We start from the raw sequence: 26,362 nt of genomic DNA, 5'->3' as shown, positions 1-26,362 counted from the left end.
GATGTGGTTCATGAAATAATCAATAATACTTTCAGGGTTTAACAGGGATGGAACCCAAAAAAATATTTTGATGAAACTCCTAATGAAGAATGAAGATGCTTCTATGATCAATTAGAAGAGACAAGTTGTCAACAATGTGAAGAGAGTCCACATTTAGCCTTCTAAGTTGCAGTTAAATTAATGAATATTAAATCAAAATTGGAATGTTCCTAATACGACTATGGACTGAATTGTTTATCTTTTGGGTGAACTAGTTAATCAGGTGTTTAACATACCTATGATTTTCTATCAGGGAAAGCCTTTGGTTTTAAAGTTATGATTGACATATGATAGAATCCATTGTTATGTAATGGTTGCATGTTTTTTTACAAGACTGATAGTGAATTAGAAGTTGTATGTTTTGTGGACATGCTTGTTATAAGAGGACTCCAGCTAGAAAGATGGTCTAAGTTAAGGCTATGCATTATCAACCTATTAATCCTAGGATAAAAAGGTTGTATACATTAATGAGATTGCATCGTCAATATAGAAGGTCGTCGGGAATCTTGTCTCATCTATATGATGGTAAAGCATGGAAGCATTTTGATAATATATATCCCGATTTTATGCGTGAACCAAGAAATGTTATATTGGGTTTTTCTGCAAATGGCTTTACATTGTTCTTTAATGTTGCTTTGCCTTATTCATATTGACCCATATTTCTTACTTCGTATTATCATCCTCTTGAAATGTGAATGACTAGTCCCTACATATTTCTAAGTTATCTTATATTCGGTCCCCATAATCCAAAACATTTAATTTATGTCTATCTACACCCGTTGATAGAAAATGCATCTAGAAAAAATAAGGTCGAAAGTGACCCCCAACCTCCATTACTCACAAGACATCAAATTTTGGAGAGCATTTCTCAATTACCTAAAGTTTCAAAAGATTCACCTTCTATACTTCCAGGGTATGGTGTTGAAAATAATTGGACCAAACAAAGCATATATTAGAAGTTTTCATATTGGAAGGACAATATGCTACGACATAGTTTTGATATGATTCACCTTGAGAAAAATTATCTGTATAATCTTTTTAACACGATGATGGATGGAAAGGATAAGAGAAAAGACAATTCAAAAGCTAGAATGCAAATAACGAAATATTATAGGAGAAAAGAGTTATGATTGCAGATATTAAAAAAAGGGGAAAATAGCTAAGCCTAAAGCCACCTTTTCATTCACATTGGATGAAAAACATGAAATATGTGAGTAGGTTAAAAATTTGAGGATGTCGGAGGTGTATGCTTCGAATTTAGGAAAGCAGACAGATATGACTGAAGAAAAATTGATAGGAATAAAAAGTCACGATTTTCCTGTGTTCGTGGAAACCTTAATTATTCCTACCCTTTTAGTTATCTACCCAAAAGAATATGGAAACCAATCATAGAAATTTTTTGGAGAGTAGTTTATGGGATGGAGGAAAATATTCTTGTTATTAATACTAAGTTGGAGAAGATATTTCCATGTGATTTCTTTGATGTGATGGGGCATCTTCCAATTTACCTTGTACAAGAGGCATCGGCCTCGGAGGTCCGGTTCAAATAAAATGGATATATCCATTTGACCGGTATCCATTTGAAATATTTACTAAGTTACGTATATTCAAAATGTATTTTATTAACATATATATACATATATACATGCAGAAAAAAATTTGCAGTTTCGTGCAAACAATTAAGCAAAGGGGCAGATGGAAGGATCAATTTTTCAAGGTCATATTGGGAGACAACTGATTATGTTTATTCAAAGTACTTTTTTGATGATATGTAACTTAGTAGAAACAGGCCCAATCGCAATTATGAAGGCTATATTTATCCTTCATTTCAACCTATATTAATTTCAATCAAAATGGTAGATGATCTACAAAGCATGGAATGCGAGACTTCAATGATATGAAAATGCAATCATTTGTGACACATATTTTGCTTTATTATCTAGAGACTCAACCATATTTAAAGTAAGTGTTGAAAATATGTTATCAAATTACATACTAATAAGTATTTATTAACTAACAAAATACTTGAATTTAAAATTATCAACTTATTCGTACACATATATGGTAATGAAACCATCTATAAAGAATTTTCCAAATGGGTGAGCATCTATGTAAGTGTGCAATTAATAAGTATTTAATAATATATTCATCTTATACCAAATTGTATTTCATTAAATAATAATCAAGTAGATTTATGATGAATACTCAAATGTCCAACATTTGTAATTAGTGAAAGAAGTAGCACTTGGAATGAAACTCAAGTATTGAAAATGAACGACTATTGTGTCAATGGTTTTATGTTTCAAACTGAAGAATTTCTAGAAATAGGAAAATAAATAATAGTGGTGTCTACATAAAAGGTGACGTTGATGGTACTAGAAAAAATATTGAATATTATGGTGTAATTGATGATATTATTTAAGTGAAGCATTCAGGTTGGCCTAAGAAGAAGATTGTAATGTTTCGATGTGAGTGGTTTGACACATCACATACTAGAACAAAGGTGGAGCATCAATATAATATAATTGAAGTTAACCACACCACCAAATACATAAGTTATGATCCTTTTATTATTGTACAAAATGCTAAACAAGTGTACTACGCTCCATATTCATTTCGTAGAGACAAAATTGATTGGTGGGTTGTTATAAAAAGTAAGCTAGTGGGAAGAATTGAAATTGAAAATATCTTAGATGTGGAATATCAAAATGATGTTACAACTGTTCATCAACAACTTGATGTTGAATTGGAAACCACAGTACAACATCCTAAACACATATTGGAAGAAGTATTTGATAATGAGATAATGAATATTTAGGAATAAATATTCAAGAATAAGGAAAATGAATCATTTGATGATGAAACATATGAAGAAAATCAAAATAAAACAAATGAGGATGACGAATGGGAGAATGATGGAACGGGAACATTCTAGGAGGAATAGTGTAGAATTAGAGCTATCATATATGTAAGTTAGTGCATTTTTCTAATTTTATTTAATTTATGATTTTATATATTATATATGTAAATTTGCATACATATTTAATTAGATGATGACGTATATGGACATTGTGAGCATCTTGGAGTTAGACAGACTAAAAAGGCTAAAAAGAAGTAGTAAGTTAGGAGACCTATAGATCCTGAGGATATTCCGTGATCTATCTCCTCAGTGCCAGAGCGCATCAGTCATGATACTCATTTATTTGTTGTTTCATTTGCTATGGTAGATCCTCGATAATATTATCCTAATTATCATCGACCAGTTGGTGCTTCTTCTATATCACATGAATTGCCTCCAAGGCACTACGAAGACCTACCTTTTCAATCTACTCATCAACCACAACCCTTATCGGCAAGTAAAATATTGGTTGGTACTCTATTGACCAAGGGTACTTCTCTCAAGTTATCTGCCATGAAGATTATAAATTCTAGTAGAGACCACTCAGATGATATGGATGGTATGCCTTTATTGATTTAGTGTTTTGTGCATCCTGGTGCACCACCTTAATCTACAGTTGAACCTAGTGCTACGACAGATGATGAGATGTCAGCTCTGATCCTAGCTATAATGAAAGATGACTTGACGTATCAGGATACTTCTTTCAATTCTAAGTGCCAATGATTGGAAGAAGTATTATCACCCAAACAAGGGTTGAAATTGTTCCCACAGGAAGTGGTTTCGAAAATTAAGACTTAAGTACAAATTAGTTCAAGCTCATCATAACTAAAAGACTTTTACAATTAGAAACATAATAATTAAATCAAAAGTGGTGACAGAAGTCTAAATTATCAAAGGGAAGGTTTGTAAGCAATTATAAGCGAAAAACAAAATTTAAACGAAAATATAAATATGACGATGGATTCTTAGGATGTGAAAGGATATGGGCTCAAATAAACTACAAAGTACAAGCTAATAATATTAAATTGTAGTAAATTTGTGCATAAGCTAGACTTTACTAGGGTAAATTCTCTCTCTAGAAACTTACGTCAAGTCTAATTGGTTTTTCTCAAACACCAATTTGTCGCGATTATGCCTAGCCTTCTCGTCGGCCCATTAACTCTCTTGAGCTTTAATTGTTGTAGAGTGTTTAGGATTCTCTCTCTCGAGTTTAACCCACATAAACCCAATTAACATCTACTATTAATTTAGTAGTCTTGGTCTTAAGACCCCTCTCTCACTCGAGAAAGCCAAATAAAAGAATATAAAATCATATTTGCAACTACAAGCCCATTAAATATATATGACACAACTACTAAACGAAATCAAATTTTGAAAACAAAGAAATCATCAATAAGCAAGACCAAACAGTAAATTCAACCTATATTCACATAAGCACACCTCAAGAACTGGGGTTTTATCTAAACATAGTAAAGAGATATAATTTAATACCAATTGGTGTTCCATCAACTAGGTACGACTAATTTCTTGGAGTTGGAAACCTTCAAAGTCTTGAAAGCTTAAGAACAAAGTATAAAAAAACTCTAAGAACTAAAACTGAGAAAAGATTTAAAGAATGTCGTCTCAAATGTAAAAGTGTACTTAATTTTGATACTAAGCGTGAAATAACGAGTATTTATAGTTTTCGAAAAATAATGTTGCGGAGGACCATCCCGCGGTATTGATGATCAAATTAGTGATTCTCTCTTATATATATCTCTTAACTGTTTTGCCTTAGCCTTTAGCATCTTTGCGTTTGGTAACTTTTGGTGATGTAGTACTGCTGTGCGGAATCTTTCGCGACACAACGACTGCTCCTTTTCACTGCCGGCTTAAGTGTTTCCTTCGGGTCTTGCACATTGGAACATTAGGCGAGAATAAGTCCATTCGACAATTCGCCTAATGGGTTATGTGATTCCGAGGCCATCTTTTCTTTATTCATTCGACTGCCTTGTACCCTTTTACTCAATTGTGTCCATGTTTTTCCTCCAAGTTTAAATACGTGAAACTCAAGATTTTTCATCAGTTTTTGGAATAAAATATGCATTCGAGGACACTAAATTTACAAAAAATATATCTCTAATGTGTCCAAATCGAGGACTCATCAACATCCCCAACTTAAACTTTTGTTTGTCCTCAAGTAAAACTCTAGTTAAGCGCATCAAAAAGGATGTCTCAAATAGAGCTACACAATACTAAATCATGAATGTACACAACACGAATCAACTTACTCATGCAAGGATCAATTGTGCACTTAAAGACTTAAGTTGGGACACGCTATTATCAAAGATTTTTAAGATCATGAAACTTTCTTCAAATGTGTGTTCAAGCTCAACGAAATTGGTGAAAGGTCCTCACATAAATAATGATTCCATATTCCCACACAATGTCTCAAACACATTAAATTTCATAATCAAATAAAACGCACACACTCACAAAGATGAACATTATGCACCACTTCACCCATAGGTTTGCGCGTATTATCCAATCAACCTTTATTTCATTTCTCTCAAGATCAAAATGGTCTTATCGAGTCTTGTAACGGGGCAGACTGTAAATGTATTGTCAATTAGGCTCAGTGACTTTTCATCCTCATGAAATGTGGTGCTCCTGATACTTCCTTCCCTTTCCTTTCATCATTTTTTTATTGCTCATAAGTCATTCCCTTATTCACCTCTCTATGGATAATTTGGAGACCCCATTTCCTTTTTTACTTTCAAATCTTTATTCATCAACTCTTTTGTTGTTTTTATTTTTCTATGCATTTTTTTATATGGAGGGGTTCCGTTCTATCAAATACCATGTGTCCAATGAGACATTTCTTGCACTTCTTGACTAACCTTTTCTTTTCACCACACCCCAAACTTAGGTTTTTGGCCTTAGTTGGCTATTAAATCAACCACAAATCAAAAGGATTATAGGTAGTGGATTAAGAAAGGTCATATTTTTAGTAAGTTTCATCCAAAGAAAGGTAAGGCTCAATGGGCGTTAAAAAGAGGTTCACACATTAACAAGGTACGCCACAAAAGAGGTATATGTCAAATTGGTTCACTCTCTTTCAAGATTGCCTAAGATCATAGCATTAGATCACATCTCTTAGTCAACCGGGCCAACGAAGCATATTATACGTGTCATCATGTATTGTTCATGGTAATATCACCACACAAGGCATAAACCCCAAAGTAAAACAAGACTACACACTTTTTCTAGTGTGCAATGTTCATCGAAGGAGACTTGATTCGATACTTCTCTTGTCACAACGAGATGGAAAAAGTTCATATATTGTCTATAAAACTTCATTTGGATCCATTGTAGCCGCACATTCAGGTTCGTTCGATTCAAAGCACCATTCAAGTCATCAGTATTGATCAAAATTGAGATTAAAATTTGCGAAGGATCAACCATATTAAAAATACATAAAAAGAGGTGGCAAAAAATAAAAATTATTTTATGGGTAAAAAACATTTACTATTAAAACAAAAGGATCCACAAGCTCAAACATCCACAAAAAACATTATCAAACACAATTTTACGCATAATAACCCATATACATCACCAAAAAAGTCACAAGTCAAATAAAAAAGGTGGGTCTCATCCCACCACATATAAAAATATTTATCCTAAAATGAGAATACAATGATCCAAAGTTCAAAATAGAGAAAGGCAAAGAGAGAGGTAGAGAAAAATCATGTCTACACAGTCGCTCCATCTGTTTGGGCATCATTGCCAATGTATCATCTTGGACTTACGTACTAATCCATGGATTCTCTTTAGAAGATTCAGTTATGAATGACTTGCTAGAAGTCCAAGAGATAAGCCCCCAAAAAACGTGTATAGCTATGTAGATTCCATGGGTGTATGATTGAACAGTGAAGTCTTAGGGATTAATCCTATTGGTGAAATTGGACTTCATTCCCTTACTATCCATCTTGCGAGGTTTTGTTTCCCTTGTATTTTTCCTGAAATTTTTTACGTGATATGTTCGGGTGCCATTTTTCTTCAAGCTACCTTTGGTCTAGACATATTTGCAAAGCTTCAAAAAAGAGTAAGAGAGTATAAAATGCAAGCATCGTAGATCAACTACATATAAATTCGCTAAACTTGTTGGCAAATCGCGCAACCATTTAGGCGAGTCACCGAGTGTAGTGCATAGAGGATACAAGAGGCAAACAAAGGGATAACAACAAGATTGTCGTTGAGTCACCGAGTGCGCTCAGCGACCTCAAGCTTCTCGCCAAAAGTTAAAGACTCCTAATCACATAAGGCATGAATTTAAATGTGAGATAGGAAAAATTACCAAGTGGTTTGGTGAGCGCGGTTCAGTTCGCCAAACGTCCCGCCATGCCTACTTTCATCCCCCTTTTACTATTCAACCCAAAAAACAAAATTAGATCATGAACAATTCAAATTAAGCGTAGACCCAACAACACTTATGCACAACCCCACATAATTCATCCACTTTCAGGAACAAATTTTGAAAATCAATTATTTAACAAAGAGAGGGCAAGATTATTGATTCAAAATAGGCAATAAAACATTATAGTCCAACCAGAAAGGCCCAACACACATAAATAAGGTAATATTATTGTATTTGAATACAAAATCAATAAAAAGAACTCAGGGCTTGGAAACAAACCTTTCACGCTGACCAAATTTAGAATGAATAGCTAGGCAGCAATGTAGTCAATGTTCCAAGCATAAATCGTCAAATAAAATACTTTAAAAGTGCAAGATTATTTGAAAATAAAACTAGGTGTGAGTTCGTAATGTTTGAAAATGAGGGAAAGTGAAGGAAATTAAAACTTTAGAACTTTGGCTTGAAAAATATCCAGTTCTCTTCCATTGGACTACACTAGTCGAGGTAGCTAAATTATTATGTCTGGCTTGAAATCACCTACCTTGTCTAGTTTTGTAGAACCACCAGTCAATTTTGGGAGTTTAAACGGTGGGAAATATCTAGTTCACAAACTGGGTCGGCTGTTCGCCAATAATTTCTTTGATACACCGAGTTTTACAAACACTACTTTTAAATTATCTTGAGTCCAACAATCGCCTACATATTCAGTAATACTTAGCTTGGACCTTTTTGCTTACCAATATCCTTCTTTTCCAACACTTGTCACAATTCATTTGGCACCACCACCATAATTATTTTTAAATAGACATAAAGCAATAAAAAGGGTTTTGGGTTGCTTCTCAAACAACGCCTTATTTAACATCGTGGCATGATGCAAGTCCACTTTTAAACCTTATTCTTAGGGTTTGCCATAGTTTCACTAGCAAACCCCCTTTGTTGTCACGGGTTTAAATGTGTCAAAATCTGGCCCATCCAGGCTACTAATTGCTTGCTTGAGACAGAATGGGAGCTGAGAATCTAGCTAAGTGTCAACACATCTTCTTTCATTTCTTTTAAAATCTTGTCTGATCCCTCAACTTTGTCAAGGATACATGAGAGAATATATTTAGACTTGCTACTGTCCGAATCCTTTGTTTTTTGACGTTCGTGGGAAGGCACATACCTATCCCTCTCCCCCTCCATCCAATTGGGATTTTGATCCCTCCATTCCCGATCTGGATATTTCCATCCTTCATATTTATTCAAAGCTTGTTTGCCACCCTACCTAGGGTAGTTTGAACAATGATGTACACCTTTGTTAGCTTTTAAGTTTACCTTTTCATTATATAATGCATGGAATTTGGATTCATCTGAATTAGCACACCAGACACCCACAATATTGACACCTCGAGTACTATCTACCATGATATATTTAGACAAAATTTCAAGTTGTATCATGATTTTTTCCATGTTATTATATATTTATTGATCTTTTTTCATCTGCTTGTTGACCAATTTGAATAAGAGGGGAGATACCTGATCTTCACAGATATACCAGGTCTTGTTGTCTTTGGTCATTCCATCAAATACTTTGTTGCTTTTACATAAGGATAATGCATTAAAACTCCCGAAGAATTTTTGTCAGCGACAACCTGGTTTATAAAGTCAAGACTTCGGTAAAGCATTGTAATAATAAGTTAGCATGAAAGTCATGGGTGGGGCACCGTAGCACCAACTTCTTGAATCACAACCAAGTCTCATGAATTGGGTCGCCCTCAAAATGTTTAAAGCTTTGGATGATATCCCTAAGAGTTATCATCTTTGAAGGAGTGAAATATCAAACAATAAACATGGTGAACAACTCCTCCCACAAAGTGATTGAGTCACATGAAAACTCATCCAACAACTTGTATGTTTCCCCCATAAAAAAGAATTGAAATAACCTCACCCGAACTAACTCTTGAGAGATGTTCTTGAAGAAGAATGGTCTAGATATATCTACGAAGTTTCAAAGATGTTCATGAAGAACCTCACGGGTGAATCTACTGAAAGGTCCATTCAGTTGCAAAAGTTGCAGCATGGTTCTCGTGATGTGTAACACTACATTCCCTTCGGCTATTGGTAAGAGAATGGCACCTCAAATATGATTGGGGTCTTTAGCATGAGGCTCAATGACATCGTTGAGGTCTCGATGTCATCTTGATGGCCTACTTGACTGTCATCAATGCTCATACTTCCTGTTATCAATAAAAACAAGAAAAACAAAATAAAAAATTAAATTAGTTAAGCTATAACCAACAAGATCAAGATTCAACTTAACCAAAAATTCTCAAATAAAACCCCTCCTAGGCAGCATCACCTTTTTTACTTGATATAGCAAGAAACTTCTTCTAATTATAAGTTCCAACAATCGCAAGTAGTGACTACCGGGTACAACCTATGAATAGTAATTTTTTTTATAATTGTGACTAAGATAGACTTTAGTAGGGTGAATTATCTCTCGAGCAACTTAACCCCAATCAAATCTTTATCCATTGAACATCAATTTTCTGCGATTATTCCCAGCCTTTGCCTTAGATCATTCACTCTCTCGAGCGAAAACTGTGGGAGACGGCTTAGGTTCACTCCTCGAGCTAAACCCACGGCAACCCAATAACCACCGATTATCGATTCAGTATTCTTGGTCTTAAGACCTTGCTCTCGAGCAAGCCAAATACAGGATGGTAAAATCATATTTGCAACTACATTCCCATTAAATTTATACACAACTACTGAATGAAATCACATTTAAAAAAACAAGTAGACCATCAATATGTAAGACCCAGCAGAAAAATCATCCCATACTCACATAATCACATCCCATGAATTGGGACATTCTCTAGACATCGTAAAGATAAAGAAATCAATTCCAACTTGTATTTCAGTCAACTGGTATGATAGAAATGTCTTAACACATGCCATTAATAAAGATTCTTCGATATCCACTTCCAATTTCTTAGAGTTGAAACCATTATGTCTTCAAAGCTTAAGAACAAAGTATCACAAAAACTCTAAGAACTAAAGTTGAGAAAATATTTTAATAACACAGTCTCACATGTAAAAGTCTAGTAAAATTCGATACTACGCTAAAAATAACAATGAGCAATTATAGTTTTTGAAAATTTATGTTGTGAAGGACCACTCAGCGTCATTACTTAGGATTGCCGATCAACTCTATGATCCTCTCTTTTCTATATCTCCTCACCATTTTGCCTTAGCTATCAATATCTTTACATTCATTAACTTTTGGTGACGTAGTACTCTTTCGTAGAACTTCTCAGCGACACATTGACTTAAATCTTTCCTTATGGGCTTACTACTCTAGAACATTAGGAGAGAATAGGTCTAATTTGAGACTCACCTAATGAGTAAGGTGATCCTCAGTCAATCCTTTCTTCATTCTTTCAACTGTCTTGTTCTTGTTTACTCAATTGTGTCCATGCTTTGAATCCAAGTCTAAATACCTGAAACTCAAGGTTTTTCATCAGTTTTCGAGACAAAATATACATGTGAGGACATTATATCAACAAAAACATCGCCCTAAATGATTCCAAATCATGGACTCATCAACAAAATTGGTAGATTCATGATTGAGATGAATGGATGATCGTAACTTTGTTTTTTTATGTACTTGTTAGTTATTTTATTTATTTCTTATACTTTAATATTTGTTCATTAGCTAACATATTTATTATGTGTTTTCCGGGTGGCATCTTACAAAGGATGTTCTTTGAGCGTTAAAAGACTTTATTAGAAGACTTTATAATAGGCTTATCAGTGTTGGATTAAGATTTCAAATAGTATACGCATGGCGATGTTTAATGAATTTAAAGTATATATTTTTAGTAAGTTTTATTATACTTTACTTTTTTACTATAGATCTAGTTAATAGTGTTAATTTTTTTCAAAATGTGTATATTTGGGTGTTGAGGTACCGTTTGGCCAATACGACAAAACTTGAGAGGTGGGCATCTGCCATAATGTCTAGTTGGCTAAATAAAGTTCATGATGATCAATGTTTGGATTAAATGTAGCCTCGTATTTTTGATTAATTGTGCCTGTTTTGGAACATATATAACTTTAAGGTAATGTTAGCACAAGACAAAAGGTCTACAGGCGATCTCAAGGGTTGCTAAATTCACACCGAAGGTGAAAAGACCGTTGGAAAAATTTCAAGAGAGATGGTAGTTCTAGTTCAAAATATTAAATGAATAATTAGTTTATTCATATATATCGTTATAAATTTTAATTTTTAATGTATAGAAAAAAATTGGGGGACACCCCAATTTGACCAGAGGTTTCCAAGAGGGAGATATTGTAACATCTCGTAATTTGAATTAATTAGTACTAAGTTAGGAACCAAGAATAATCATTTTTAGAAATAAGTAGGGATATCTAGTAAATTTCCTTCCTCAAAAAGTGAGTTTTGGTAATTTTCAAACGGCCATAGCTTCAAGTTCAGGAAGAGTTTGGATGAGTTCTTTATATGGTTTGAAAAGTTCTTTCCAAATCCACCAAGTTTGCAAAAATCCTAGGTCCTATGAGGGAGATATGCCTTTTGGAAGTTGGGTTGTTGAGCTGACAAAAATCCGATCCGTATTTTAGTATGGGCAAAGTTGTCTTTTCACCCTTGTATTTCCTAATTCATTTTAAGGTTATATTAGGGGAAAAACCAAGTTGCAACTCAGTTTTGGAAAAACCTAGAACGTTTAGGACTTGGGAGAAAAGAGAAGAGAAGAGGAGAAAAGAGGAGAAATGAGAAGAAGAAGCAAGAACGTCAAGAATCGTTGTGTGGATTCCATCGAGGGTGATCCCTTTAAGATATGTGGAAACTTTTCTGTTTGGTTACTTCACTCACACACTAATTTATTCAATTGATAAAATTTATAGGTTATTTTATGTTAGAAGTTATCTTATTGAAGGAAAGTTTTGATTTCGTGTTAATTGGATTGTTGGTTTCCTTAATTTTTTTGATTCTTTTTTCTTCAAGTTATTTTGAGTGGAATTCAGTAGATTTTCATAGTAATACGAGTTCCCACCATTTTTGGAAAAAACTATAGAGTTTTTAGAGAGTTTGCATATGGAAAACGAGTTGAAAAATTCGTCAGACGCATATAGATAGGAGCAGCACGCTCAAAACTAGCCTCAACAAATCAGGGCCTGGTGCGGCGTGCCACGAGTGCACCAGAACCTAGCCTCAATCAACGGAGACTGGCGTGGCGCACCACCAGTAGGTCCAACCCGGCTTTTTTGGTCTAGTTTTTGTACTTTATCTCTTTTTAGACCTTTTCCAAGGGACTAATATATTACAATGATTCTAACTACTTCAAATGGTTTGTAAATACCTATAAATTACCTAAAGAACTCAAATCTAAACGTTGAATCCATAACTCATTCAAGGGAAGCCAAGATCAATGTCAAAGAAGTTAAAGAGTCAATTTTAAAACCTAATAAGCAAGTCAAAGTGAGTTGTTAAATTTTTCAAAAAGTCTTCAATAATCATTTTAATTTTTGATTTTAATATTAAGTTATATGTCAAGCAAAGAGAAAGTGTTATGTCTCAAAAGCTATAAGGGATTCCCTAAGAGTTAAAGTTTCAAGTTAAGTAAAGAGAAAGAGTGGAGTTCATTTATATAAAGTTATAAGGGGGACTATGTATTCCCCAAAAGATGATAATTGTTTCACATTTAAGTAAAAAGTGAACTAAGAAGTTCCAAAAGAGTTTTGAACTAAAGAGGGGAACATTGTTTCCAAAAGGAGCTTCTTAGATCTAAAGGTTCAGTAAATTATCTCAACCCAAACGAAGAAAGTTTTATTAAAAGTATGAGCTAAAGTATGTTTGGGAGTAGTATTAAGCACAAATGAGGGAATAAGAGTTAAGATAACTCAAGTCCCCATGTAAACCATGTAGTCATCATAGGTTTTAACGTGTCATACTTTTTATCTTATCACATAAGTTTAGCCAGTGGATCCACTAGGTAAAGGGTATCCTATGCGATGACAAAGTATAGGACAGTTCTTGTAGTTTGGAAGAGATGTTGTATCATCACTTAGGCTCATAGTATTGGTTATCGGTTAAAGAAACTCTCATAGAAACTATATTACTTTCATATATAAGTAAAGTTGAGTTTATTATTGGTTAATCTTTAATGAGTTGAGCAGAGCTGTGGGTAAGTGCAATCTTATTTTATTTCAACCTATATAGTTTAGTTTATCACTCCAAATCCCATACATATTCATTTGATATACTGATGCCAGTTGCCCTGCATCGTTTTATTATAGTGACGTAGGTAACCAGGATCGGCACACAGTTCTTCGGTTATTTAGATTAAGCTCCAGAATTAGTGGTCAGCCTCCTTGCATTATAGAGGACATCTATTTCATTTGCTTTAGTAGTTTAGTTTTATGATATTGTGGGTCTGTCCCAACATCCATCTCAGTCAGCTTAAAGGCTTTGTAGAAAAGGTAGTAGTTAAGTTATGAAGTCTCATTTATTTTATACTTAGAATGTTTCAGTATTGAGACTTAATGCCATTTTGGCCAAGACATTATGTAAGTTATCTTATGATAATTATGTGTTTGAGATGTGTAAGTCTTCCGTTGATTTAAGTAATCCAGGAGAAGGGTTCTCTTTGGGGAAATCAATCGTCTGCGAGTGCTAGTCCCGCCCAAGGTGGAGGATTAGCACTTGACAAACTTTGTATCAAAGCACAGAGTTTAAGGGTCCTAGGGAGTCTATGAAGTCGTGTCTGTAGAGTCTTATTCATCGTTTTGAAGCGCTCCACACATATGATTATGAGGCTACAATATTTAGGAATGTTTGAGTTCTTTCGTATTATTTTTGTGCATGGCGTCTAACTTTAAAATTCACTCTCTAATTCATGCTTGCACGTATTTTTAGATCATCATTCCTCCCCAAATAGAAGTCAAGGGTCGACCAGTCCAAAAAAAGGTTGACGAACAACAGGTTCCTAATGCACCTGATGTGCAACCCCAAGGAGAGGTTACCAATGCCGAATTTTGAGAAGTTACCTGGATGTTGAGTCAAGTTGTGACCCATCAGGTCGGTCAACAAGGAGGGGATGACACTTCGAGGATCTGGTAATTCTAGAGGATGAATCCCCCTAGATTCACTACTTTGAGCAATATTTAGGATTCAGAACACTTTGTAGAAGAGTTGAAGAAGGTATTCGAGGTGATGCATGTGGTTGGAACTGAGAGAGTTTAATTGGCAGCATACTAGCATAAGAGTGTGGCTAGAACCTGGTTTGATCAATTGAAAGATGGTAGGGAAAAGGAGGCACCACATGATAACTGGCTTACTTTGAAGAAGCATTCTTGGGGCAGAACTTTCCCCGAGAGCTGAATGAAGCCAAGGTAAGGGAGTTCCTCACATTGAAATAAGAGTCCATCAGTGTTCATGAGTATGGGTTGAAGTTCACCCAACTTTCTCACTATGCTCCGGAAATTGTGAAATATATGAGGAGCATAATAAGCTTCTTTGTTGCTAGTTTAGCTCGTGCTTCAAGAAAAGAAGGTAGGCTGCAATGTTGATTGGTGACATGGACATAAAGAAGCTTATGGTTTATGTGCTACAAGTTTAAGAGGAGAAGCCGAGGAACAAAGCGGAATACTAAAACAAGAAAGTGAGGACGCAGAAAGCAAAGATTGGGAATGAAACTTTTTAATAGAAGGGTGGTTCAAGTCGACCACAATTTCAGAATTAAAAGTGGAATGCACCATCATCTGCTAGTGCACATGCGCTCAGAAACCGAGGTCAATATAGTGGCTAAAATTAGAAGTATTTCAAAGAGAGACCCGCTTAATCTCTAGGTAGTGTGGCACAAGGAGGAAGTAGGTCTCTTACATGTACTAAGTGTGGTAGAAACCACCCAGGAGATTTTCTTAATGGCAAGACAGGTTGTTTCAAGTGTGGTCATGAAGGTCACTTAATTAAAGATTGCCCCAAGAATAAGCAAGGTGGTGGAAATTGTGGAAATAGAGCTCAATCTTCATCAGCTCCTCCACCAGGCAGGGCTGCACCTAGGGGAGCTACTTCTGGTACGTGTGAAGGAATAAACCACTTATATGATCTCAATAATCGCGAAGAACAAGAGATCTCTCCAGATGTTGTCACAGGTATGATCAAAGTCTTTACTTTTTATGATTATGCTTCATTAGACCAAGGAGAAAGTTTATCCTTTCTAACACCTTATGTTGCAAATTAGTTTGAGATTCTTCTTGAAAAACACTGTGAACCCTTCTGTGTTTCCACACCTGTTGGGAAGTCTATTCTAGGGAAAGAGTCTATCGTTATTGTTTTGTTTCCTTCAATCACAAGAGCACCATTCCTGATTTAATAGAGTTTGACATTGTGGATTTTTTATTTTATTATAGGTATGGAATGACTCATGCCTGTTATGCATCAATATATTGCATAACTAGATTTGTCAAGTTTCAGATTCCTAATGAGCCAGTCATATAGTGGAGTAGTAGTTCAGCAGTGTCTAAAAGTCATTTCGTTCCGTACCTTATGGTGAGGAGGGTAGTTTCTAAGGAGTGTATCTATCACTTTGTCCGAGGTAATGAATCAAGTTAGTTTCTAATGGGTGTATCTATCACTTAGTCTGAGGTAATGAATCAGGTTAGTTTCTAAGGGGTGTATCTATCACTTAGTCCTAATGTGAATGAATTTCCATAAGTCTTTCTTAATGATCTACCTAGAGTCCCTCCAAAAGTAGAGATAGACTTTGGCATAGGCATTATCCCAGATACTCTTCCTATTTCTATACCGCCATAAAGAATGGCACCAGTAGAGCTAAAGCTTGTGGGAAAAGCTTTTAGGAATTGAAAAAGAGATTGACTACCACTACAGTTTTGACCTTACCAAAGGGTACTCATGGTTTTTATGTGTATCATGATGCATCAAGAGTTGGCTTGGGCTGTGTGTTAATGCAGTATGGCAACGTTATATCTTATGCTTCGAAACACTTAAATATTCATGAGAAGAATTATCCAACGTATGACTTAGAATTTGTTATAGTAGTGTTTGCTTTGAAGATATGGCGTCACTACTTGTATAGTGTTCATGTTGATACATTCAGTGATCACACAATCCTCCAATATGTGGTCACTCGGAAAATAAATCAACCTCAAACAGAGAAGGTGATTGGAATTACTCAAGGATTATGAGATAAGTATTCTTTACCACTCACGTAAGGCTAATGCGGTTTTTATGCCTTAATAAGGTTGTCCATTAGAAGTACTTCCCATGATGAAGAAGGAAAAAGGGAGTTAGCGAAAGATGTACACATACTCACATGTTTGGAAGTCAGACCTATGGACTCCACAGAAGGAAGCATAGTGATAACCAATAAGGCTGAGTTATCATCAGTGTCTGAAGTGAAAGAGAAGCAAGAACAAGATCCCATTTTGCTTGATTTGAAGGCAAATGTCCTTAAACAAAGAGTATTGGCTTTTGAACAAGTACTAAGGCAGATTATGTGTACCTAAGGTTGATGGAGTTCAAGAAAGGATCCAGAAGAAGTCTCATAGATCCAGATACTCCATTCACCCGGGTTCCACCAAGATGTACAGTGATTTGAGAAAGATATATTCATGGGAAGGTATGAAGAAAGATATTGTTGAGTTTGATTCCAAGTGACCAAATTGCCAGCATGTGAAGGTATAGCACCAAAGGCCTAGAGGTTAAGCTCAAAATATAGAAATTCCGTAATAGAAGTGGGATATGATTAATATGGTTTTCATCAAAGGCATGCCAAGGTCTCGAATAAAACATGATTATCTTTGGGTGATTGTCGATAGAATGACAATATCAGCCCATTTCTTGGCAATAAAGACTACTTATTCGGTCGAGGATTATACTAAGTTGTACCTTTAAGAAGTGGTAAGACGTCATGGAGTTCCGTTCTCCATTATTTTAGATAAAGGATGACAATTTACTGCTCCTTCTAGGAATCTTTCGAGCAAGGTTTTTGTTCAAAGGTGAGTTTGAGTACTGTTTTTCATCCTCTGACAGATGGACAAGCGCATATTATCCATACCTTAGAGGATATGTTGAGAGCTTGTGTTATCGACTTCATGGGAAATTGGGATTATTATATATCTCTTATTGAGTTTGCTTGCAATAACTGTTTCCATCCAAGCATCCAAATGGCTCCATATGAAGCTCTTTACGGGAGAAGATGCAGATCTCCTATTGGGTAGTTTTAAGTTGATGAAGTAGCACCAGATCTAGTTCAGTAAGTTATGGAGAAGATGAAAGTGAATCAAGAAAGGTTGAAGACACAACAGATCTGCCAAAATTCCTATACAGATTTTAGGATAAGGCCATTAGAGTTTGAGGTAGATGATTGGGTGTATCTTAAGGTTTCACTCATGAAAGAAGTTATGAGGTTTGGTAAGAATGAGAAACTTAGTTCTCGGTACATTGGACCTTATAAAATCTCCAAGAGAGTGAGTAATCATACTTATGAGTTTGTGTTACCCCAAGAGTTAACGACAGTTCATCAGGTGTTTCATATTTCTCTGTTGAAAAAGTGTTTTGGTAATCCTTCATTAATAGTACCAATAGAGAATGTGGGGATTAAGGATAACTTATTCAAGGAAGTTTCGGTTCATATTTAAGTTTGTCAAGTTCTCAAGTTAAGGATGAACGAAGTTGCTTGAGTTAAGGCCCTTTGGAGGAACCAATTCGTTGAACAAGCGACTTGGGAAACTAAGAAGGATATGAAGAAGAGATATCCACATCTCTTTGAATCTGGAAAGAATGCAGACCAAGGTACTAAATTCTATTCTTAGAATTTTACAAAGCTACATATAAGCATGTTATTACTAACATTTGTTTGTTGAGTGTTGAAATAATGTTACTACCCTTAGCTTAGTGAAAGAATTCACATTCAAGCAAGAAATTTCCCACGAGGGAGATATTGTAACATCTCGTAAATTAAATTATCTATGATTAATCTAAGAAACAAAGAATATTCATTTTGGAAATAAGTAGGGAAATCTGAAAAATTTCCTGCTTTCAAAAGTGAGTTTTAGTCATTTTAAAACGGCCATAACTTTCAGCTCAGAAAGAGTTTGGATGAGTTATTTATATGGTGTTAAATCCCTTGGAAATATCTTTCAAACTTCGCCAATTTTTTGAAAATCAGAGGTCTTATGAGGGAGATATGCCTTTCTGAAGTTAAGTTGTTGAGCTGATGGAAATCTAATCCAGATTTAAGGGCAAAGTTATCTTTTCACCCTAGTATTTCCTAATTCGTTTTAATGTTATATAAGGGGTAACAACAAGTCCCAAATCAATTTTGGAAAAACTTAGAATGCTTAGGTCTTTGGATAAAAGAGAAAAGAAGAGGAGAAAAGAGGAGAAAGGAGAACAAGCATCAAGAACGCCAAGAATCGTTGCGTTGATTTCGTCGGGGTGATCCCTTAAAGGTATGTGGGGTCTTTTCTGTTGGGTTACTTCACTCACACACAAATTTTTTAAATTCATCATGTTTATAGGTTATTTCATTTTAGAAGTTAAGATCTTGAAGGAAAGCTTCAATTTCATGTTGATTTGATTGGTGGATGTCATTGTTGGTTTGATTTTGTTTCTTAGAGTTATTTTGAGTGGGATTCAATAGAATTTGATAGTAACTAGGAAGTTTTGGATAGTTTTGATATGGAAAACGAGTTAAAAAATTTGTCAGACGCACAGGGGTTGGGGTAGGCGCAACGATAGAACATGGCCTCAGCAACAAGGGACTGGCGCGCGACGCCACCAATGTGCCAGAACAAGGCATCTCTCAATTGAGACTAGCATAGAACGCCACTAGTACACCCAACCAGGTGTCATTCGTCCATTTATATTAAAAGTATGAGCTAAAGTATGTATTATGAGTAGTATTGAGCACCGATGTTGGAATGAGAGTTTAGAAAATTCAAGTCCCTATGTAAACAATGAAGTCATCATGGGTATTAACATGTCATACTCTTTAGATGATCATGTATGTTTAGCCAGTGGATCCACTAGGTTGCGGGTATCCTATACTACGGCAAATTATGGAACAGTTCTTGTAGCGTGAACGAGACGATATCACCACTTGGGCACATAATGATGGTTGTCGGTTAGACAATCTTCCACAAAAACTATATTACTTTCATACATAAGCAGGATTTCTCCATTTTAAATTTTATATTTGAATTTAGCACTCCAACTCGCATACTCCTAAATTCAATGCATTGATGTCAGTTGGTCTGCATCCTTTTATGATGCAGACGCATGTAACCATGATCAGCACGCAATGCTTTGTTGATCCAGTTTGAGCTCCAGAGTTAGTGGTGAGACTCGTTGCATTCTGGAGGACATCCATCTCATTTGCTTTAGTATTTTAGTTTTAGGATAATGTGGGGTCCGTCCCGATATCCACATTAGTTAGTTTAGAGGCTTAGTAGACAAGGTAGTAGTTCAGTTTTCAAGTCTCATTTATTTTATACTTCTCATGATTCAATATTGAGATTGAAGTGCTATTTTGGCCAAGATAGTATTCAAGTCATCTTATGAGAATTCTTATAAATTACGTGTCTAAGATGTGTAAGTCTTCCGCAGAGTTATGAAATCCAAGCCAAGGGTTCTCATGGGGGACAACAATAGTCTTCGAGTGCCACTTCCTCCAAAGGTGTAGGATTGAGGTGTGACAAGATTCATGTATGGAAGAAAGAAAATGAGCCGAATCCGAAAGTGTGAGTACAGAAAAGGCCGAACAAATTTTGTAAGTTAGTTAAGACGAATAATATATGTTAATTGTGAATATATTTATGATATGTATATATATATATATATATATATATTGATGTCAATGCTTATATTTAATATGCAGAATGTGTTTCATCATTACGTCACTGAGAACTAGATATTTTATCCAATTGACACCTGAGCTGTCCTCTAAATTTAGACAGAAAAAGTGGTGGTGCTGGTTGTAGGGACACAGAAAGGTAGAGTCTACAGTATAGGCTCTCGAAATGATGTAAGACAACTTTAATCATGCTTACAGGATATTAGATCATCGCACAAGCCGATATACTTGACGATGCTCAGATTGCTACTATGTCAACTCAAATAATACAACTTACATCAGCACTAGCAGAGTCAAAGTTGAGAAGAGTAGCTTAACAACAAAGTATTATTGAGACCGTTCAACAAATCAAACAACAAATGTTGAACCTTGCACGTCGACCAACTACTTTGGCTCCTGAGGACATCAACGACGACGTGAGAAGGAGGAGGTTGATTTTATAGATGTCACTTCCTAGTTTAGGTCTCTTTTAATTTATGAACCTTTTGAAATTGAAACGAATTTTTAAAGACTTTATTAGTCTTTAAATTGTGGTTTAGATACTTTCGAATGGTAATTTATGTTTTTTGTTTTATGTTTTGTGTAGCTTGTTTATAATATTGTGTGTATGATTGGGTTGAATTGAATTGCATTTGCAGGTAGCAGAAACTATCAATTTTTGTTGTAAAAAGAATTGTAGAAACAATAACGGATAGGGTGGTTTTTTTCATTTCTTTTCTGGGTTTCATTTTTTTAAAAATCCCAGATAAGTGATGGACAGTGTCCTTTATTTCGTAGCTTTTCTGGATTTTTCAAAAAAGTAATTTCTAGTGAAGTGACGGGCAGGGTCCTCCTGTCCGTAACAGTAAACCAAAAAGCGACGAACATGACTCCTTTGCTTTTTTATCTATTTTGAACAAAAAAGTGATGCAGTGTGTTGCTTTTTGCCGTTGTTTTCGACTGTTTTTTAGTAGTACACTTAAATCGAGAGGCACGTGTGTGGTAAAAAATTATTTGTAGTGAGCATACTTCTAAGGTAACAACACAAAGGGTAGTGTTGGTTTATAGGCTTGTGAAAGGATTGTCAATTAATGTGGCTTCGGTTCTCTGACATAATATGCAAAAGTTTTGAAATATTCAAAGTTGGAGGTATAGCTACACGTGTTTCATGAATCAAATTATCTAGAGGAAAGGTTTCAACAATGAATGCCACAATTTATAACCATCGAGGATGTCATATTAGGTAAGTCAATAGGTTGATGTGACTAAGACTAAGGCACAAAACACATCCATGGACATGGGCTCTCTACTCTGATCATGGACATGTGATCTCTACTCTGATCACCGTCTCGGGAGTCGGAACAATGGTTGGATGGGTCAAATACTTGGTAGAAACAACATATATTTATTAAAAAAAGATGCATCCTCTTACGCCTTCTTCCTTCTACTATTCTTCGTATAGTTCATCTGAAGATTTGTTATTTGGAAATCGCGTAAGTGTAACATGTAAGACTTTGAAGCTGAGTTTCATATGATGTAGCTCGTCTATATATATGAATACACTCTCGGAGTAGTAGAACAAATTTAATTATCTCTTAATGTAAGTGTTTGATTAAATCCACTTTGAGACTCGCTAGATTCAATCTCTTTACATCTAAAATATAAACAGTATATACAACATAAATAATTAATAATCTTAAATCTAAAAATAAACTTAATCTTATATTTTAGAATATCGATTATAAAAGGGAAAATGCAAAAGTACCCCCTCAAACTATGTCCGAAATCCAAAGACACATTTATACTATACTAAGGTCCTATTACCCCCCAGTACTTATTTTATAATTAATTTTCTACTGCTTTTAGGCCTACATGGCACTAGCTTGAAAAAAAGTCAACCACCGTTGGTCCCATAAGACAGTGCCACATAGGATGAAAAGGGAAAGAAAATTATTAATAAAATAAGTTCAGGGGGTAATAGGACCTTAGTATAGTATAAGTGTGTCTCTGAAATTTCAAGCATAGGTTGAGGGGTTACTTGTTCATTATCCCATTATAAAAGGAAATCATGAATAACGAATTACATAGCATATTGGGGGAATAATACATGTGATGAGAGAATAATGAATCTTATTTCAAAGATCGTATTGAAGGAACTTTATGTGTCATTAAGTGAACCCAACAAAAAAAATATCAAGAATAATTTACAAAAAGTCTTACTAGCTTACTTAATAAAATTGCAAACGCATTGAGTCCTGTACCATTTATCTCTTGAACAAATATCATCCATCGTAAGAAAATCACTTTCCCAACAAAAGAAAATTCTCGCTCATTCAACAAGTTCTTCTAGATATGAGGAATTAGCTGATTACATAAAACATAATTGAAAATCGAATCAAACCGCAAGTCGAGTCAAACAAAAAAAAACTAATGGTTTGGTTTTGACTTGGTTTGGTATTGGAAAAAAAACTCAACTATACTTGGGTTGGTTTGGGTTTAACTAACAAAGGTCAACTGAGAGCAAATCAACCTGATATTATATATATAATTTTTAAAATTTATTTTATATGTAAATGTGTTTACTAATTTCTAAATATTACTTATATGTTTTCATAATTTTTATCTTTTAACATAATTTTTCACGATTTTTTAACCTTAGAATTTTGAATGGTCCAATAGAGGTTATAGTCTATAGATATTAGTAACACTATTAAAGCTCAATTCCAAATCAAATCAACATTATTTTAAAAGTCAAAATAATTCAACAATAAGAATGACAATAATGTTGAATATTTGTCTTTAGTTTTACATTAATTTAGACATTTAAAATGCATAATCCCATTTTATTTTTATGAAAATGTTAATAATCATGTAGCTAATACTTATTAGACTTATTTTAGCATGATTTAGTACTTTTAAATTATGATCAATTTCATTATGACTTTGCAATATACATTTTATATGATGATTTCATTATTGGTTTTATTGATTAATTTAGCATCATCACTCATCTAATATTCTGTGTAATCTTCTTAAGAAACACCTTAGATAGTTGTATTTTGATTGAACTAAGGAAGTATCTCGAGTTCAAGTTAACTATATGCTTGCATGTACGCTATATCGAAACCCCCCCTCCCCCCAAACCTGAAAAAATCTAAGATTCATTTGTTTGGTTTGATTTAAAAATTTAAAATTCTGAAACAATGGTTCAAAAAAAACTTGAGTTTTATTAGTTTGATTTGATTTATAAAGTTATACTTTTTACAAAAATAGTTAAGTTTGATATTTCAAAAAACTAAACTAACCCGGGCATGTACACCTCTAATACTTAGTTTCCATTTCTATCTGTAGAAATCGACGGTAAGCCAGAAAGGTTCAATTATATAACAATGATTTAATAAAGAGGTTATTTGATCAAATAATTATTGACCTTTATATCATTATGAGACAGAGTAGATTCTTCTTCTACTAGAAGTGAGTCGAGTCCGATATTATATAACTAATTTAAAGTATAGTGACAATCAGTATATATAGTTCAGATATTTTTATAGTTTCATAGTTTTTTGCATATTAAATTTTAGGTGTTTCGTTATTTTACAAGATCAATTGTGAATACTTCAGAGCATGACATATAATGATAGTGGGTATTACACTTTTCATAACTAAAATTAAATATATATTACTAACAATGACCGTAATTACATACTCAATTCATGAAACATGTATCACACCAAATAGTTTTATTTATTCATAAAGAGATTTATGATACACATAATACATCATCGTACTTGTGAAACATAAATCACACAAACAGTCTTATTTATTCATAAGGATTTAGGATAGTAATAATACTTATTCTTGTTATTAATTGGGAATGAGACTAAGATCTATTTTCCGACATGGTGTGTCGCAAGGTCTTTGATGAGGCCGATAAGGAACTTCATAAAATCAAGGGGCTCAGGAATATTTTCATTCAATTTTTCATAATCATACTCCAAGTAATCCAGTTTTACGTTGCGGTTATGTAAGTGTCATTGAGTAATAAAATTCATTTGTATATCCTTCAATAAAATTGAAGGTCATTGATTTTTCTGCATCATCTATATGTACGACCTGTTTGACATGCCTCTCTTTGCCCCCTGAAAGTATTAAGGAAACAATTTAAGTTCAAACATGATTATGGATATATATATATTCTATCATAGGCAATTGAAAATGGAATTATATAAGAAGTTTACCAAGGGTAATTTTCCAACCAATAACAGAGTTGGTATTTTCCAATTGACCATCATGCAATGTGAAGTTAGTTACCTTATCAGGAGACATGGTGGATCATTGGTGCGGATTAAATTTGAAGTGGTGATGAAGCAAATCTCCAGCACACTTCATCTCTATTTGAGAGATCAACTTACCTTGCAAACCAATTCCTTAGAATTGAGTAAGATTTTGTTATAAGAGAACTTTTTATAATTCACTGAGATATATGCAGACTTTATATAGAGTGTTTTATTTGTATAACTAGTTAAAATATTTAATATAATTTTAAAGGAATGTGGTCTATTTTGTAATAGATCTATATACCGGGACTTTCGTCGTGGAAGCAAATGGAAAAGCAAAAGGTGAAACAGCTAGATCAACTGCCGAATAAGTCGAACTTGAAGCCTTCGCTCCTATGTCAATGGTTATTTATGCAGGTAAAATACATAGTTGAAATATTAAATACGTATGTCATCTTCCTTCATGTTCATTTACTAATTCAATATTTTAAGTTAAATCTTCACTTAATTATTATGAAACTGAGAGACAAACGGTTTAAAATACTTTTCTAGTATTTTAAAGTTACATTCACTCGAAAAAATCAAGACAGTTATACAAAATAAACGTGTTCAGATTATTAAATATAGGTGGAGTCAAAGTTATGTGTTTGAGAGTTCTAAATCAATGTCATTTGGGGTCACATGTTAATATACATACATTTAATTAATTTCCTAATACAAATATAGAATCTACAAAAAAAGTAGTGGATTCACCCGAGCGTATGAACCCTACCTAACTCGACCTTACCAAAATCTGCCTCTATCAAATATATAACTTAGTTAACAATATGAAAATAGTAGAACCTTTTTATGGCCAACTTTCTCTATTTCCACCCTTAATTAATGACATGTAATAATATTCATTTTAGATATTTTAAATGATTTTTCACTGCTTTAAACTGTCTAGTCCTTAAAAATTGTTACTCCTTTTTAGTTAGTTTTCAAAAAGAATGTGTTTTTCATTTAAATGACTTTGTAATTCAAACTTTTCATATGACCTATTTAAGACAAAAAGGTTGAAGGATATTTTGATATATTTAGAATATTTTTAATTTAACTCTACAAGTTTCAAAAGTCCGTTTTTACTGTTAAAATTCTAAATCTAATTGAAATAAGACAAACAAATTGAAATGCCAAAATATTATTTTGGAATCTTGTTCGAACAAAATGCATACTAATTATTGATTTATTATCAATATTTTATCTAGGTAAGTAATTTAGCATTAAAGACAAAGTTTAAAACATGTGATTTTTAATAGTAGATTTCTTACGTAAATCTAGGTAATCCTATATAGTAGGTGATCATAGTCTGGGCAAACAAAATTTCAAATATAAATTCAATTTTTTTGATATTTTGTTTGAATTTATTTTATTATTATGAATTGGATTTTGGATTTCACTATTAAAATTTCTGAATAAAAATTATATATTAGATAGGGCACCTAAAATTTTGGATATAAAACTATCCCAAATATTATATCCTAAACACAATCTTATCTATTGTCATGTCTAGTTTGTAGGACAAAAAATAAATTACTAATTATTTTAATAAATGTGAAAACTTTATAAATGACATTTATCAGATAAATATTTTCTAGTTATAGCAATTGAATAAATCTTTCAAGTTACAACAATAAAAAATTGTGGTGTGTAACATTTTATTAAAAACGAGTTTTTAAAAGTAATTGTAAAAAATCAGTTTTGACCGAAAAAAAAAGGATAAAGAATCGAATTTGAAAAAGAAAAAAAGTTTAAAAACCAATAAAGGTGTATTAATTAATTTTGAATTCTTTAGTGATAATTGTTAATTGAAATAAATTTTGGAGATTCAAACAAATTTGGAATATTTATA

The sequence above is a fragment of the Solanum lycopersicum genome, chromosome 10 (genome assembly GCF_036512215.1).
Source record: "Solanum lycopersicum chromosome 10, SLM_r2.1".
Lineage (NCBI taxonomy): Eukaryota > Viridiplantae > Streptophyta > Magnoliopsida > Solanales > Solanaceae > Solanum > Solanum lycopersicum.
This window is presented reverse-complemented; position numbering follows the sequence as displayed.